This window comes from Aquarana catesbeiana, linkage group LG01 (genome assembly GCF_042186555.1).
Source record: "Aquarana catesbeiana isolate 2022-GZ linkage group LG01, ASM4218655v1, whole genome shotgun sequence".
Classification (NCBI taxonomy): Eukaryota; Metazoa; Chordata; class Amphibia; order Anura; family Ranidae; genus Aquarana; species Aquarana catesbeiana.
Genome location: NC_133324.1, coordinates 832,407,109 through 832,413,108, shown reverse-complemented (window position 1 = coordinate 832,413,108; position 6,000 = coordinate 832,407,109).

The following is a 6,000-nucleotide window of genomic DNA, read 5'->3' as shown; positions in this document are numbered from 1 at the left end:
CACCAATGGGATATTAGGGTTATGCTGGCCATACACTATACAAAAAATCGGCCGAAAATCTTTCAAGTAGACACTTTGTTCTTTTTTCGGCAAGTTAATGGGCACAAATCGCTAATCGTTTGTGACGTTTTTGTGGCAAAAAAACAGTAAGTTCGGAAAACTTCTGCCAAACGAACAATAAATTGTAAGGTTAATGTGTTATTCGTCCGTGAAAAAACAAATGGTTGCTACTGGGCATGGGTGAAAAGCATTTAACCCAGAAGGTAAATATTTGTGCCAAAGAACGTTCATGTAAAAATGTCATGAAAAACACCAACAGCTATATAACATTCCGGCACACAGAATGTTGTCACGTACGAACACAGAACGTTGTCCCGTTCGATGCCACTGACCAGACAAACGATTACACTGAACAATACACAGAAGATTCCTAACAACTGAAGGTAAGCAGACCAGTACAATAGTTCTAGGATATTAATTGTTAGGTGTAGTTTGGCAACTGAACAAAGATGCATTTTTATTTATTACAGGAGCAATGGTGGACAAATTTACCTCACCACATTTCCTGCCACAATTCCTTGAAATGTACAGAGACCTTCCAAATCTGCATACTAGCTTCAAAAAAGAATGGAATAAAATCAATGAATCCAAAAGATCTGGTGCAGGTGCAGATCAAGTATATGTGCCACGCCTGTGGTATTTTGAGAGTCTATGTTTTCTGACTGACCAGGAGGAAGCACGACCCTCTGTGTCAAGTTTAGACAGTATCAGTGGCAATATTTCAGGAGATAAAGAAGATGGAACATTTGAGGAAATGGCAGACAGACAGTCAGGTAAAGTCATCATATTATTTTTTATTATACACTTTTATATGTACAGATCAGAAAATCAAAATTGAAGATAATACATACAAAATTCCAACACACATCATAATTTAAAGCACATGTACCTTTGTACATTTTTTTTAAAAGAAAATATAACATGACATCTGTGTTTAGTACTGAAATAAGAGATAAATGCAGCCACTCAAATTTACATATATCATTTATAGATTGTTTTGCCAATCTACTGCTCCACGACCCAGAAAATATTGCATATAATCCAGGCGATTCTGACGAGCGAGTTGACTTGAGAGACGTGGTGGGGCACAGCCTAGGTTTAATAACCCTTCTGTATCATTACGCCACTCAACAGGCATGACATCCCCAGACAGAGTATCTTCCCTGTGCACCAAAAAGCGGTTTTCTCAATTATTCCCCCACCTGAATTTCGTCCATTTTTGCCAACGTCCACAAAGATAAACTCATACTTTGCATTCACGATTGCTATTAGGACAATGCTAAAGTAGCCTTTGTAATGATAATAGAAGGAGCCAGATTTTGCTGGGGGTGTTATGCGAACATGTTTCCCATCTATGGCACCACCACAGTTGGGGAAATCCCAATAGTCGTTAAATTGTTTAGCTGTTGCTTTCCATTCCTCCACAGATGCCAGTAGCTGTGTAAAGGTAAAAAATATATGTTAAAAAAATATTTAAGGTTTAATTCGCGATAATTTTTTTTACTTTGCTTTATTATACAGGATCTATTTGGCAATGAAACACAAACTGTCACATCACCACCAGTAAGCAGGAACAAAAAGAGAAAGACAAGGCAAGATTCGACAGGCAACTTTCTACTACAAGCATCTGCAGCGTTAAATCAGAAGAGGGATGAATGTGATGACCTTGGTGCATTTGCTGCCAAGAAAATACGCAGGATGTCAGAAGACCAAAAACAATTACTGGAACCATTACTCATTCAGCTTCTTAATAATGGGTTAAGGGGGGAGCTGACCACAAATACGCACTTAGCTGAGCACAAAACCACACACACCCAATCATTGCAACTACCTCAACAAATGCATCAGTGGCACGTACCATTCACACAGCAGGATCGTCCACAAAGCAACTGGGGACATGATTATCAGTACACATCTTTGTGAATCACATACATTTGGTTTAAAAGATGTTATCTTTGTCAGTTTGACATGTTATGAACTAGTTTGAGTTTACTGATATGTTTAGAGCTTCTAAATTCAAAGTTTAACAAAGCAAGCTGTACAGTGTTTGAGACTTAAAAATAAAAGCACTGTGTCATTACCTTTAAGTATTCGTCTTGCATGATTCTTATGATGGCTTGGCAGGCCTCAGGTATGATGCGGCCAAGCGACTGGGCAGAGATTCCAGTGGTGAATTTGAGGTCTTCAAAACTTCCTCCAGTTGCCAGAAAACTAAGTGTTGCTACCAGTCTTTGCTCCGCTGTGATGCTAGATCCTAAGACTGTGTCCTTTTTTGCTATGAGGGGTGACACTTGACTCAGTAGCAGCTGAAAGGACTCATCAGGCATCCTCAGATAGTTACCATAATCATCGGGATTGTTTTCCTTCAGCTCTCGAACCAATTTCATATGAGAGAAGTCATCACGGTTCTTCAGCCACTCTTTACTCCATAATTTTCGCCTTTTGCTTCTGGGCTCCTCTGCTTGCTGTATAGCCATCACTCCAAGCATTACTATGGCAATGTTCCTCTCATCCACATCCATACTGAAGGTGGTGCAGTAGATCTCTACTATGCACAGGGTTCGTTCTGATGAACGTACGTTGCTCCTCTGGGCCTATACATGAACCACAGGAAGCCACAGTGCAGAGGTCAAACACATTTTGATGCTTTCTTTTTATATGCAAAAACCGAACGAAAAAACGATACATTAATGTTTATAAACGATTTATCATTCGAAAATCGTTACTCACATGATGGCGTGATCGCTTGCGCTCATTGCAGAATGTTTGTTTTTCGAGAATGGGTTCGGACGATTTTTCATATATTGTATGGCCAGCATTAGTCACGCTTTAATTTCTACCTCTCTGAACTCCATATCAGATCTCATGGATACCGTTAACCTCTCTGCACACCACGCCCCAGCACCAATTAAAGAAAAACCTTACACACAGCATGGAGCAATGATGAAAATTCAGCCACAGTGACCCCTGTGGTGGGATAACTATTACACAACATAGCTGAACCAGAACTTGCGGCAGACTTGCAGAATGTTTGCAAAGAAATTTGATCTGGAATCATGCAATGCAGACTTGCTGCAATTTTACAACAAACTTGTGAAGCCTGGCAAGTCTAGCAAGTGCTTAGCAAGTCATTTTCAAACTTGCAGCACAATTACTTGCTATCTGGGATAGTCGTCCGACTACCGTGTCGGAGCAGTATTAACTGGGCCTCAGGGATACACTGATACTTCAAGATGAGAGAGATTATGTGTGTTGATAAACAATGTACTTTTTTTGTGTTCTGTGTATACTCACAGTAAAGGCTGAAGGTTTTTTTACCTTCTTGAATTCTATGCATGAAGGTAAAAAACCTTCAGTGTGCAGCTCCCCTCCCAGTACTTACCTAAGCCGATCTCGATCCAGCGATGTGCATGAGACCCGAGGCTCTATTGGGTCTCTCCCTCCTGATTGGCTGAGATGCCAAAGACTCCTGTTACTGTCAATTACAGCCAGTGAGGCAGGAGCGGGGGCCAGAGCTGTGTCACTCTCTCTGTGTCTTATGGATGCAGAGAGCTGGCTCAGGAGCGAGCACGCATTAGTGCCTCCATAGCAAGTGGCTTGCTATTGGGGGCACTCGGCAAAGGGGAGGGGCCCAGAGCGCCATCAGGGGACAAAAAACAAAAATATTTTTGATGCGTTTTCCATTCATTTCAATGGGGAAGTGCATTTTTTTTTTACTGCACCAACACATGCACCAAAATGCAGCAAGTAGGACTTTGAAAACCCAACAGACCTGCAATTGACCAGTGTGAAGTGTTCCATAAGGTTTAATAGTCATGCGCTTTTCTTGTACTTTTTTTAATGCAAGAACGGAAGAAAAACTGATCAGTGTGAAAGCAGCTTTATGGTTTTCACCTGAGCAGTCTGCCAGATATATCAGGTGGCCTGCTTAGGTGACCCACTATGTTATGAGTAAGCACTCTATGAAGCGTGAAACACATCAACCCTGTCTGCTCTTTATTACTGTGTTTGTTGAGCTGTTTTTAGAAGATTTGTAATAATGACGTCTTTTTAACTGAGGATGAAAGAAGTGCAGCCATCCAGATTTTGTTTATTGAACCAGTGCAGCTGCAAAGCTGAGCTTGTACCCTGTGGATGCTGAGCGGGGATCTGTGTTACAACATAGCTCCCAACTGTCCCTGATTTGGAACAAATTCCCTTTGTTCCTTTTTCGTCATTTTCTCTCATTTTGGCTACAGTGGTATATAAAATGCACTTTTTATCTTTCAAAAAAGTGTTTCCCAGTGCTAAACCTTTCATCCAATTTCTAAGTTACTGCATTTGTACATTTCAAAAGCCAGTGTAAAGAAGGGGTGGTAAAAAAAAAAAACAGTTGTGGGTTTAACTAATATTTTTTTTGTATAATTTTTTTAAGGGGACGTGGCAGGGGGTGTGTCCTATGCCTACATAATTTTGCTAACAGGTGTCCCTCATTCCCATATCAAAAAGGTGGGAGGTATGGGTACGCTACCTGGAGCGGTGGCTTGGTATTGTTTACTGTTGGTAAAATGTTTCCAACAAGACAGGAAGTGTGGGGAAATCTGTTTAATAGAGGAGTTCAGTTTTGTATCTTTAACTGGTGCTGTGTGTGCAGTGCACACAGGCTAGGGTTGCCACCTTTTCTTCAAGCCAAACCGGAACACTTTAGTGGCGCACAACATCTTTTTTTTTTTTATTTTTTTTTTTAGGATATGCTATACGATTGTAAAAGACAAGACCTGGGACACTTGGTTGCCTCAAGGAGAACAGTAATGCGCAGCTCAGTGGGTGTGGCCAAATTGTGAGAGTTATACATGGAATACAGGGGTCAGGAATATTTACTGTGCAAAATAGAGGGGACAGGAGTGTGGAAAGCATAGTAGGAGTCATGAGTACAAGACAAAAAGAGTACAGCAGTAAGGGGTGTGTAGCACACAGTGTAGGGGTAAGAAGAGCTCAAAATTCCCCCCGCAAGCAATACTCTCCTCCATGTTACCCTTTCATCAAATATCCCAACTTCCTCTCCTGCGAAAAATTAAAAAGCCAGCACTGATCTTTATGCTCACTCTCCATCCCTCCAACAAAAATAATTTCTCCCCCTCCCAGAACAATCCCCCCCTCAAAACAAATCCTCTTCCCCCTTCCTCAGCACAAGTCCTTCTCCACTATCACCAAAATCCCAAGTCCTAGCCCCCCTTCTTCCCCATCCCAGCACTTATTCCTGCCCCCCTCAACTCCCCCTGGGGGAGAGGGCTAGTGCTGGAAGGGGGGGTGGATATGTGCTGGGGGGAGAGAGCTAGTGCTGGAAGGGGGGGTTGGGTATGTGCTGGGGGAGAGGGCTAGTTTCTGGAACGGGGGTTGGATATGTGCTGTGGAGGCACTCTGGGAGGGAGAGGGCAAGTACTGGAAGAGGGGAGGGCTAGTGCTGGAAGGGGGTTGGGTATGTGCTGGTGGGGGAGAGCGCTAGTGCTGGAAGGGGGGTTGATATGTACTGGGGGGGAGAGGGCTAGTGCTGGAAGGGGGGGTTGGGTATGTGCTGGGGGGAGAGGGCTAGTGCTGCAAGGGGGGGTTGGATATGTGCTGCGGGGGCACTCTGGGAAGGAGAGGGCAAGTGCTGGAAGAGGGGGAGGGTTGGACATGTGCTGGGGGGTTGGATATGTGCTGGGGGAGAGGGCTAGTCCTGGAAAGGGGGGTTGGATATGTGCTAGGGGGCACTCTGGGAGGGAGAGGGCTAGTGCTGGAAGGGGGGAGGGTTGGATATGCGCTGGGGGAGATAGCTAGTGCTGGAAGGGGGGTTGGATATGTGCTGGGGGGAGAGGGCTAGTGCTGGTAGGGGGGAGGGTTGGATATGTGCGGGGGAGAGAGCTAGTGCTGGAAGAGGGGGTTGGATATGTTCTGGGGGGAGAGGGCTAGTGCTGGAAG